The 12982-nt window shown below is 48.3% G+C and overlaps 1 protein-coding gene across 1 annotated transcript in view; it reads right to left on the minus strand.

The window, feature by feature from the left end:
* Window positions 1–8224: 8224 nt before the first annotated feature.
* The window catches only part of LOC144149758 (uncharacterized), a 138698-nt gene continuing 133940 nt past the window's right edge, over window positions 8225–12982 (minus strand). The window contains exon 4 of the transcript XR_013318356.1: window positions 8225–8341. The gene's annotated coding sequence lies outside the window, so the exon portion shown is untranslated. The remainder of the gene's footprint in view (window positions 8342–12982) is intronic.

Genomic DNA, 12982 nt, shown 5'->3' on the forward strand with positions numbered 1-12982 from the left:
CCATTACCTAAAGAGAACACACTTTGATAACAGTTTTACAAAATGCGTTCCTACGTGCATACTCAAACGAAAGGGCACCATTAAAATGAATAGAAGAAGCTCGTTGCTTAGTGCAGAGCTCACATGGTCGCATTTAGTTGCGCTAATTTCACATGCAACTACACCAACTTTGATTTAGGTAAACGAGCAGTGATAGATTTATGTGGGACAACTGCGTGTTCATTTGTGCAGCAGGGAGGTGCACTAACACATTACTCTTGGCATTACTTTGACAATAACAGTACTGTACTTAAGAAGTATGGGAAGAAATCAGTATGCTTTGATACCTTGCCAGCATCCCGTGAGAAGAAAATGGGAAGGTCTTTGGAGCAAACCAATTTAGGATGGAATGAAACGACTCCAAACTTTGTCTTGCACAGTGGTGACACATGCTAAATGCAAGCTAAATGAAAGCTAAATGCAAGCTTTCCTCGCAACAATCTCAACTGGCTGTCATAGCTTAAGTGTTTTGAACTTATTCTCCCTGCTCTGCATTTAAGAGCGGAGGCATTTTTTCCTGGCTGTTTCAGCACTGTGATTTCTTTTGTTGTACCCACTGCTCGCTACTGTGGGCGTGTATTCAACAAAAAAACCAGAAATCAATAAAGAAACAACAAAGAAAGTGCCTATGTGTTCATTGTAGTTTGTGGTCGAAGTATTGTAAAACCTTTTGTATACAGCAAACACTTCCATCTGGAAGGGCACCCAGCTGGGTTCTGGCAGTTGCCTAATATATGAAGACAAAAGCTGACCGAACTGCTCCGGAGCACCGTTTGGCTGATGGCAGCAAACACTTCGATCTGGAAGAGCACCCAGCTGAGTTCTTGCAGTTGCCTAGTGTAGAAGCCAAAAGCTGACCGAACTGCTCCGGAGCACCGTTTGGCTGCTGGTCTGTTTGCATATGGCATCCGCGATTTTTTCCAGAACACCCTGCCTCTCGGCCCACTCTTTTGACGGCGGAGCACTTTTGAGTGCCTTGGTCGCTTCGCAATAGGCCCGGAGTCTCTGGCTGTGTCGGAATTTGTAGTCGGAGTATTCGATGTTGTCGCTGGACTTGACGGGCTGGAGTTCTCGTCCTCGGATAGCACCAGCTCCTCGGAGTACTCTTCCGAACCCTGTATTCTTTTCGGTAAAAGAATATTAGAAGGGACGAGTTTTATTGCGGTATTTAAAATGGGTGGTTACCTGGTCAACATCTGGCGTCTCATCGAAGATGACCGCATCCAGAAACCGCAGACTTCCAAAAAACCTCCACTTCCCGGTTTACACTTATTTGAGGCTTTCGCTGCTCGTGACATACTGAATTTTCTTTCTTTTAGCTCAGTAGGTGCACCGCTTGTTGCAGAACGCAGCTTTGAGTGCATCTGCAAAGCAATAAATCGCAGCATTCAGAAGCACCTCTGTATACATGTAATATAGAAACTCATCAAGCATGTAACGTTTCTCTAGTCACGTGGCTTGCACACGATTACTAGTCGGACCACGTGGGTGCATTGTTCGCTCTTGGAAAAGTATTGTGACGAGCTCTTTGCTGTCCCTTTCTGTCCCTAATTGCCCCTCCCTGAGGCTGTGTTTCCAAAGCTAACCTTTTCGCACACCTCTACTCAACCGGCGTTATTGTGTCGTGCCCCTAGAACCATTTAGTTCGTTCCCCCAGCACTGAAAAACACATTGAAATGGTAGAATAAGTTGAACCAGTAGCAAGATGGAGGAAAGCAGGTCGCAGGAACAAGGGGGGGTCAGCTATTTTCAACGAAAAAAAAACAGGTGGCCAGAGTAAAAAAAAAACAAAGAAAAAGAAACTGAAGAATAAAACTCTCCCCTCACGTTCCACCTTGAGCAATCTTGGTGACAGTATTGGCGCTACAGCGAACCCCGAGCCCCCAAACATAAGCTGGAACCAGCCGTGGTGATGTGTTGTATGGTGAAGAGTAGAAACCTCAAAAGTTGGTCTTCCGAGCCCAGGTCAAGCTCCGGCGGATGGGCTCCCACTCTGTTTACCAGGCATGGAGCTCTTCAGCTATCAGGGTAAGGCTGACGAAAAAAGTACCCCTGTCTCCCCGCTTTTACACTATGCTGTATGGTATTTTTAACCCCCCCCCCCCCCCCCCCCCCCCCCCCCCCCCAAACGTGATCGGTCACTTCCATCTCTCTTCCAAAGCCCGATAATTTCTCACGCTTTTTAGTAATGGAATCCCTGGATAAATAAAACACCCATCAGTTCCCAGTCTGTCTTTCTCATTTCCAAGTTTCTTGAAAGTCTTGCAGCCAAATCGTACAAGGCTAAAAAAGCTCACAACGGGAGAAGTCCTAATTGAATTCCAAAACAAACAATCCTGTAACCTCTTGAAGCAAACGTGCATGGTTGATGTTGACATCAAGATCACGCCCCATCACAGCCTCAATAGCTGCCAGGGCGTGATCTCTGATCGAGATCTAATAAATTAGACTGAAGCAGATCTGCTCGAGGGCATTCGCGATCATTGTGTGACAGCAGCTTGGCGAATCACGATACGCCGAAACGACCAAATAATAGGTACTAAACATAATCTTGACGTTTGACTGCTCAACACTTCCTGAGTCGGTCAACGCAGGCTTCATGAGATGTCCGGTCCGACCCTATGTGCCAAACCCACGCCGCTGCTTTTAGTGTCCCCCGCACGGGGCACCTTGAGCAATTTTGGTGATGGTGAGTGGCGACACCGCGTACCCCGAGCGCCCCATACTTCAGTTGTTACCTACCATGGCTAGAAGTTGAACGGTGAAGGGTTAGAAGCCGTGAACGGTGGCCGTCGGAGCCTTGGTCAAGCTCCGGCCGATGGGCTCCCTGCCTGTCTACCAGACAGGGAGCTCCGGGACCTCTTTGGCTACCAGGGTAAGGTCAAAGAAGAAAGCACCCCCGTCTCCCTGCTTTTATACTATGCTATATGGCATTTTCAAACCCCCCCCCAAACGTGATCGGCCCCCGAAAAGGGCCCGCACCGAAGTTTCTTTTCCACCACTTCCTGACTTGAGTCCTCCGAAACCGAACAACTATCCTCGCTTCATCGTGATGGAATCTGTAGACAAATCAAAACCTCTTGCTTCACAGTCGGTATTTCTCATTTCAAAGTTTCTTGACGGTGTTGTTGGAGGGTCGTATAAGGCCAAAAAACATCGAACCGGTGAAATTCTTGTCGAGGTCAGTAGCCAGGATCAGGCCAATAAACTTCTTGCTCAAACCAGCATCGCCGATCTGCCAGTTCGAGTCACGCCCCACCGCAGCCTAAACAGCTCCCAGGGTGTGATTTCCGAGTATGACCTACTAAATGAATCTGAAGCTGACCTGCTGGAGGGCCTTCGTAGTCAGGGCGTAACAGCGGTCAGGCGCATAACCATCCGCAGAGACGATGAACAAATACCGACAAAGCACCTCATCCTAACCTTTGACAAGTCCACCCTTCCAGAATTCATCAACGCAGGTTACATCCGATGTTCAGTCCGGCCGTACATCCCAAACCCGCGGCGCTGTTTCAAGTGCCAACGGTTCGGGCACGGCACAAACTCCTGTCGCGGCTGACTTACCTGCGCAAGATGCGCCCAGCACGACCACCCGTTCGACAATAGTAGCGTTCAACAATTTCTTTGCGTAAACTGTCAGGAACCACACGCGGCGTACTCCAGAAAATGCAAGAAGTTCCAGCTAGAAAAGAAAATAATCAACATCAAGGTCACAGAGAACATCACCTTCCCAGAGGCGCGAAAGAGGTTCACCTCTTTCCCCCTGGGGAGGTATACCGACGCTGCTCGCCGGGGGGCGGAGCGGTGTCTGGTTTCGGCGGGGTCCCGCCCCCGCCCCCCCCCTGGGTTGCCCAACCAGCCTCTACACCGCTCGCTCACCCAGCAGTGGCTGTGGTGGCAACAAGCCGCTGCATCCACTGCTTCCTCTCCACCGGCCCAAAGCACACGCAAGGGCACGGAGGCAGTCGCAGCGACCCCCTCCCCCGCCTCACTGCCTGTGCCACCTGTGGTGCTCCCCACGCCTTCGACACTGGCAGCGCAGGCAAAGAACACCCGAAAGGGTACCACGTCAAGGGGGCCCAGTCCGCTGGGCACCCCCTTGCCTTCAGATGCCGACATGGACGTCAAGCCCTTCCGGCTTTCATCGCAACAGAAGGAACGGGCTGCGACGTCCAGGTCAGTAGAGAAGGCCAGAAAAACCCTTCCAAGAGTCCAAGCCCCGAATGGCCCCACATAAATAATCACAGTAGAGTAGCTCTAGCACATCATAATGGGAAGAGAAAACATAGTTCAATGGAACTGCAGAGGCCTTCTGAAAATCTTGACGACGTGTACGAGATTCTGCATGCCAAGTATAATGTGTGTCCAGGAAACACATCTCAATTCCAAACACAAATTTCTTGAATAGTTACCTGGTATACAGGAAAGACAGGGATGGCTGCACACACTCTTCTGGCGGTGTGGCCATAATCGCCCGCAAATCCTTAGCATGCCACCCTGTCACCTTGAACACCGTCCTTGAAGCTGTAGACATCCGCACAATAATTTTTAATAGGTTGATAACGGTATGCTCCATTTGCATCTCTCCTGATCTTGCACTTCTGAGCTCTGACTTTGAGGCGCTGGTCAACCAGCTTCCTGAACCATGCATCTTAACAGGCGACTTCAATGCACACGATTCTCTTTGGGGCTCTTCTCGCAGGGATGCCCGAGGTCGCCTTATAAAGAAGTTTTTAACATTCTCTGGAGCATGCCTTTTCAACAAGAAACAGCCTACATACCATAACATAGGAGACAATACATACTCAAATCTTGACTTGGCTATTGGTTCGGAAATTCTCTTTCCATCCGGAGCTCTCCACTACGGCACACCTCATCGCCTGCGTTGCGTCGGCGCGTTAAACCCTTCAATGAATCACTTCCCCACTTCACTAACATATATAGGTAAAGGCCCAAGCACTTCATCTTCGCATAATAGGTTCAATGAAGCACGAGCTAACTGGGACACATTTACAGAGGCATCGAAACTACACTACACATCCATAGGACACATACACGTTGAAGAAGCTACCCAACTCCTCACGGCGCACATCCTCGACGCCGCCGAAAAGTCCATTCCCCACGCCTCTGGTAACCCGCGCAACCAGAGCAGGCCGTGGTGGAATGAGGACTGTAGGCGGGCACGAGAGGCCCAGAACAAGGCGTGGGATATCCGTCGGTACCCCACGTCGGGTAACCTTATTTTGTTCAAACAGGCTAAGGCGTTCGGAAAACGTCTGCGCCGTGAGGCAAAACAAGAGAGTTGGCACACCTTCTTGACATCCATTAATTCATACACGGACACACACAAGGTCTGGACACGTGTACGTAAGCTCAAAGGACAACAGACACACAGCCTACCCAGCTTAGCACAACAGGGGACACACTTGAAGACCAGGCTAACACACTTGCACAAAACTTCGAACACGTGTCCAGTTCAGCACACTACACAAGCACTTTCATGAAACACAAAACATCTGCAGAAAAAAAGCCCTTACAAGGCCAACACAAATCAAATACTTACAACTCTGAATTCACTCTCTATGAGTTGAGGGTTGCCCTGAGCACGTGGAAACCTTCAGCCCCAGGCGCAGATAAGATTACATACACCATGACACAACACCTACACTCAGACACTCTGAAACACTCTTGCACCTATACAATAAAATATGGCTTTCGGGGCACGTTCCACGCTCTTGGAGGGAGGCCATAGTAGTTGCTTTCCTAAAGGAAAGGAAGGACGCTTCTTCTCCCGCCAGTTATCGTCCCATTGCCATGACAAGCTGCGTGTGTAAGCTCCTCGAGAAGATGATAAACAGGCGACTTGTGTACTTAGAGTACAATGGTCTTCTCGAAAGCTGTCACGCAGGCTTCAGGGCGGGGCGATCTACCAGCGCTTGTTGCGTTAGAGGCGTACTATATCAAAGATGCTTTCCTCCACAAGCACTACTGTATGACAGTCTTCTTTGATATGGAAAAGGCGTACGATACTGCTTGGCGGTACGGCATCCTCAGCGATTTGAAGTCCTTTGGCATGTCGGGTAACATGATGAACACGCTTGCCAGTTACCTGTCTGGAAGAACGTTTCGCGTGCGAGTTGGAACTGCACTTTCTAGGGTTCATCTGCCTGAACCCTAGAACCCCATGTTCTTGTGGAGCTGAACAAAGCACATAAACATCTTCACAGTTATACTTTTGTTGTATGCTTTACACTATCCATCACATGAACTGTTACAGAAAACTGCAGAATACGCAGTTGTGCCACACACATTCCCTACACTTACCTCAAACCCTCCAAAGCAGAAGGGGTAGTTGTCCTTGAGGAGCTTAAATCCAGCTGCATAGGCGTCTGTTGTTTGGCTGTTGTGCACCATTACAGCAATGGGCACGGCACCAGCTGCTGTTGCTGTCAGCAGGACTGTCACATTTTTCCGTGCTGTGTCGGATGATGCTGTAGAATCGACGAAAATGGCCTCGGAGGATGACATGAGCAACTGGGCACGCCTCAGGATTGGAGTGACGAGAAGGATCGTCCAGAAACCTGCGTCTTCTTTGTGAACCTTCACGTCAACTCCTGCAGAGGAATTAACAGATTGATTGCTCCAGCGGCCCACAAAAGGAAAGCTAGGCATGTACAGCAAATCTGCTTTGTCCAAGCTACAGCACATAGTGCTAGTGAAAGCAGTTATGACTGCCTAGGTTTTCAAAGCAAGGGCTAAATTGTGGTAGCATACTGACCTTCAGCTACAATAGATTATGCTATAATGCAGACAACAAAAATGCTGGTATGTTTATTTGTTTTGTTGCTGATACGCACCTCTCGTTAAGGATATAAAATAATAGGAGACATTTTATGCATCTCCGTGGATAACAGCACAAATTGCTGTGCAAGGTGAATAGAACTCATAAAATCACTACCACATGCGACATTAGTCATCGAAATTAAATTTTTTGTTAGTTTATTATTGGGTATCATTTAATTGTAAAGAGTACAATACAAATTATTTTTCCCAGCACACACATGTGCACTTACATATACAGAGTTCCACTTACAATCACTAGTATATATCGCATAGAGCTGTCAACTTTCGCTTCCAACCAATGCAGTCATGACTGCAAAATTCTGTGGGACGTGCAGCCATTTACCGCGATACAGTTGCTGTGCCTTCTAGTAGTAGTATTTATTGAGACTGGAATTTCACAAGCCAAAGCCATGTCCCGGCTATGGTGCAATGTAGTGGAGGGCTGCAGACTACCTTAGACTACCCACGGAACAGACGGGCACTTCTGTTCTTTGCCTCTGTTGTAGAAATTCCTGCTGCAGTTTTGAACTGAACCAATATCTCTAATGTCTGCAGTTATGTTTTGTAAATTATCATAACCACACACAGGCAGATTCCACACCAGTCTCATTTTCTGCAGCCATCACCAAAGTAAAAAGAATTGTCATATTAAAATGATCTACCGTTGTGAATGTAGCTTATGTCCTCGATGCATTTTCTCATTGCTAGTGGCTTTTCTAATGCTATCAAGAGCTGATTTTTATGTAATTACAATGCTATTGGCCTAATTGCATTTCTGTGATTTTCTATGAGTGTTTATTTTTGTAACCTTATGAATGCCTTTTTCAGCCTAGTGTAATTAAGTTGGTAGCTGTTTCATTAACAAAATGAATTGACATTTACAATGAAGTCACTTTATTTTAACTGACTGTGACCTGTATAAGGGCTTATTTAAGACCAGCTTAGGCTTCTGGTTACTTAGAACTTACCTTGTGCTGCGTACTCTGGAATTTTCTCCTGGAGCTTTGTGAACGGGTCCAGAACTGTGCCATGGTGCTCTTTGCGCCACTTCTCGTAAAGGTGGTATACAATTAACCCTGCTTGTGGGGTTTAAAGCACCGTTGGCCAGTTTCAGAATTCCCCCAGAGTCCCCTTCAACACAGAGAGCACTCGTGAAACTCCATGGCTGCAGCAGGTGTCATTCCTTGGGCAAAATATCCATGGAAAAGTTCCTTTGTGTCATCGTTGCACCGCAGGAGACGCAGGCCATCAGCACTCTGTGGGATGGTTGTGCTGGGCACTTATTTTCATAACAGCACATAGGGGAGGGTCCCGTCGGAGGAAGGCATCATTCCTTCTTGTGTCACGGTTGACTTTCTTGACCTTGATGTCAATGCTGGCTGGGCATTTAGTGGTGCGATTGCTGGTAACCTTGTTGTGGTCATAAAGGTGGCATCGCCACGTCTTGTGGCACACCATCCTGCGAAATTTTGGATTAGTAATGTGGTGTTTATTTTGAATCTCGTGGTGCACACTTCCTGAAGTGAACGTAATGCAGTTTAATGGTTGATCTTACCGCATGTATGGCTTATGTAAATGAAGTAGATCTGCGAACTCACCAATGAACAATGAATTTGAAATCATGAAACCGATTCTATAAGACAATCCATTTGCAAAATGAAAATGAAAAGAACAAAAGGGTAAGCTGCTTGTTTTGGAGCACTAAGCACTACAAATAAATTTTACATTGTTTAGTTTGCAGTTTTAAATCATCCCTGCCCCAGTTACAACAAGCAAGTTCATGCATGCTATTCACATATGGTCCTCTCTCTCTCTATATATATATATACCCCCAAGTGCAGGAAACAAAAATACCTTAACATAAATACCCGAAAAAGTGCTGGGGAAACAGCCCCGTCGGTAGCGCAGGGGTGAGACAGCTGCGCATATTGCGCAGATTTGATACAAATTTGTTTTCCTGCGCCAGGCTGCTCCAAAAGCTTGAAAATCGCAAAAATTGCGCCAAACTGCTCCAAAACAGTCTGAGAGCCAAGGATTTTAACGCACCCGTCAGTTCCAGTGTGGAAAAATGCTTACTGACGGCATAATTTTCCAGCGCCCCCAAGGTGATGCTGTTTGTAAATTTTTAATTGATTGATCATTCCATGAAAAACCTGCATAAAATTGTCCCCGAGGTAGTTTTTGTCTAAAGTCACAATGTCGGGTTGCACATGTTATATTCCGTGCGTTTTTAAAATTTTCACATTGAAAATTTCACATTGAAAACCATTGCAAAGTCCTGTAGAAAAAATGCTTAGGTGTACTGAGGCGTCAAACCGCTTGTGCAAGTTGATGAAAAAACGGCAATTTTGGGAGCGCCGTATCTCCGGAACGACGTTACTGGGCACCGCCACCTTGGTGTGATGAAGATATGAAAACATGGCCTCCGGGTGAAGCAGTTCCTTGTGGTTCAGGCAGAGCGCTCCTCGCCAATTTCTTGGTTTTAGTTATGGGGGTGGCTGGGTTTACATTTAGTCATTTGATCGGTTGCTGCAAGGGGCGCGACTCAAAAGACGGGGGAGCTCATCAAAAACAACATGGCGGCCGTGAATTCGCCGTGTTTCGGCCTTGAGTGTGAGGCCAGTACTTGCTTGAAGTGAAATTTCGGACTCATTGCGGTGCTATAAAACACTGAGTTATTGATACCTTTCCTAGCGGACTTGCAAGCGACGGGAATGGGACGATCGACGCTGCAGAAGTGGCGGCACAGGCTACATCGCCGCGAAATGTTCAAGCAGTCTTCGATAGCGGGACGGGCTATCATTGCACGCTAGTAATAATGGTTCATTTATCTGAAGTGAAATTTATTGCCAAAAGAAGGGAGGTGGATAAACATACCAACGTTACTCAGATTATGATTGTAGTGAACATGCACCTTGGGGATTGAAATGGGAGGGCTGGTGGGGTGCGACGACTGTGACCTCGCTTTGGCCGTGGCTCTACACTTGTGCATAAAGACGAGTCTGCATAGGATTACAAAAGTAACAATTTTGGCATTCACATGATAATAAAAATACGTTACGATCGCTTAGTTTTTCAATTTGATATTATCAATGGAACTCCACGCTATGTATGCATAGAGCCTAAGAATTCAAAAATGGCTAGTAAAAAGGTAGTGCAGGTCGTACCTTGTGATACTCTGGTAGAAAAAACTTTATTGAAAGGCTGTTTCAGTGTTATGTACGTTCAAAATCAATTAAAAAGTGCACTTTTCACCCGTGAGTTGCCAAAAATTTGATTTTTTTGGCTCCTAAGGTGATATAATAAATGTCGTTCTGCTCCAAATCAAGGTTCTTCTGCTCCAAAATCGATATTTCGCTGCTCCAAAAACTGCTCCCAAATCTGATTCAGCTGTCTCACCCCTGGTAGCGTACTGCTTATCGCACCAGACCGGTATTCTGAAGGTCGTGGGTTCGGATCCCACCCGGTGGGCATTTTTTCACCACTTTCTTTTCGACTAAAAAATTCTTCATCTCTTTCTATGGCCCACCACAACATCCCCTTTGCTTTCCGAGGTTTTCTTGACTGCCAACCCTTATTTTCTGTCTTATTTACGGAGCCCCTCATTTCCCATTTTCTGATTCGCTACATGCTTAGCGAGGGCCTCTGTTCTGGCAGTCTTGGTGCCAAAGGGAGCTTAAGAGGGTTCAACGCTGGTCGACCAAAGTAACGGCCAGGGGGATAAAAAGAAGGTACGGCCAGGGGGATAAAAAGAAGGTCCCCTTCACCGCGAGTAGTCCGAGTGGCGCTGGCTACCACCCCCAAGTGCAGGAAACAAAAATCCCCGCACGGGGCACCTTGAGCAATCTTGGTGACGGTACTGGCGATACCGCGGACCCCGAGCCCCCAAACATACGCTGGATCCAACCGTGGCAATGTGTTTATTTTTGGAGGGTTAGAAACCACGAACGGTGGCCGTCGGAGCCCAGGTCAAGCTCCGGCGGATGGGCTCCCTGTCTGTTCACCAGGCAGGGAGCTCCGGGACCTCTTTGGCTACCAGGGTAAGGTCAAAGAAGAAAGTACCCCCGTCTCCCTGCTTTTTCCTATGCTATATGGATAATTCAAAACCCCCCCATAAACGTGATCGGCCCCCGAAAAGGGGCCGCACCGAAGTCTCCTTTCCTCCCTTGACAGAGTTGACATTTCCAAAACCTGACAATTTTTCCCGCTTTCTAATAATGGAATCTCTTGACAAGTCAAAGCCCGTCACTGCACAGTCTGTTTTTCTCATCTCCAAGTTCCTTGAGGGCATTGTAGGGAAATCCTACAAAGCCAAGAAACTCAGAACAGGGGAAATCCTGGTCGAAATTAACAACAGGCAGCAATCTATCAACCTCCTCAAACAAACCCGCATGGTAGATACAGACATAAAGATCACACCCCACCGCACGCTGAACAGTTCCCAGGGCGTCATCTCCGATCCTGACCTGATGAACGAAACAGAGACAGATCTGCTCGATGGCCTTCGAGATCAGGGCGTGACGGCAGTGCGAAGGATAATCATGCGTCGAAATGACACCGAAATTCGTACGAAACACTTGATCTTGACATTTGACTGCTCAACGCTCCCCGAGTCGGTCAATGCAGGCTTCATACGATGTCCAGTCCGACCGTACATACCAAACCCGCGCCGCTGCTTCAAATGCCAGCGGTTCGGGCACGGTACCAACTCTTGCCGCGGCAAAACGACCTGTGCGAAATGCGCCGCACAGGACCACCCGACAGATAACTGCAACTCCACCACCTTCACTTGTGTTAACTGCGGGGGATCGCACGCGGCGTACTCCCGCAAATGTGAGAAATTCCAACAAGAAAAGAAAATCATCAATGTCAAAGTAACTGAGAACATCACCTTCCCAGAGGCGCGGAAGAGGTTCGCCTCTTTCCCTCTGGGAAGGTACGCCGACGCAGCTCGCCGGGGGGCGGAGCGGCGTCTGGTTTCTGCGGGGACCCAGTACCGCGAGTCGGACTTGGTCCCGCCCCCGCCCCCCGCTGGGTTGCCTCACGCAGCCCAACCCGGCACCACGCCGCTTGCTGAGGCAGCAGCGGTTGTGGTGCAAACCACTTCTGTCGGGACCGGTGCCGCTCCCGCCTCTGTCTCCCCGTCCTCCAGTCCGTTGGAGGGTACCGAGGTGATGGACACCACGGGCCCCGCACCGGCTCCCACCGTCACCGCACCGCCCGTGCCACCTCTGGTGCCCCGGACGCCCTCGGCGGTGGCGGCTCAAACGAAGGGCTCCCGAGGGGGGGCCAAGTCCGGGGGGCCCGGTCCGTCGGGCACCCCTCGGACATCCGACGACGAGATGGATGTCGGGCCGTTCCTGCCTGCAACGCAGCGCAAGGAGCGGCCTCCGACGCCCAAGCCAGCAGCAGAAAGGCCCAAAAAGCCAAATCCTAGAGTAACAGCCCCGAAAGACACATGAACACACATACACACAGACTTCAGTAGCTTCTAAATCTCCATAATGGGAAGAGAAAATATTACTCAATGGAACTGTAGAGGCCTCATTAAAAATCTTGATGATGTCCATGAGATATTGCATTCAAACCAGCCAAGTGTGATGTGTCTTCAGGAGACACATTTGAATCCCAATCACACAAATTTCTTAAATAGGTACATGGTATTCAGAAAGGATAGGGTTGGCTGCACACACTCTTCGGGCGGTGTGGCCATAATAGCCCGGAAATCCCTAGCATGCCATCCTATCACTCTCAACACCGTCCTTGAGGCTGTAGCAATACGCACAATAATTTTTAATAGGTTGGTAACGGTATGCTCAATTTACATTCGTCCTGATTATGCACTTTCCAGCTCTGACTTCGAGGCGCTGGTCGACCAGCTGCCCGAACCGTACATCCTAACAGGCGACCTTAATGCACACAACTCTCTTTGGGGCTCCTCCAGAACGGATGCCCGAGGTCGCCTGATAGAGAAATTTCTTACATCTTCAGGAGCATGCCTTTTCAACAAAAAGCAGCCTACATACCATAACTTAGGACATAATACATACTCACATCTCGACTTGGCTATTGGTTCTGCAATTCTCTTTCCATATCTTGA

Source organism: Haemaphysalis longicornis, unplaced genomic scaffold (genome assembly GCF_048455015.1).
Source record: "Haemaphysalis longicornis isolate Haplotype H1 unplaced genomic scaffold, Haemaphysalis longicornis Haplotype H1 scaffold_8, whole genome shotgun sequence".
Classification (NCBI taxonomy): Eukaryota; Metazoa; Arthropoda; class Arachnida; order Ixodida; family Ixodidae; genus Haemaphysalis; species Haemaphysalis longicornis.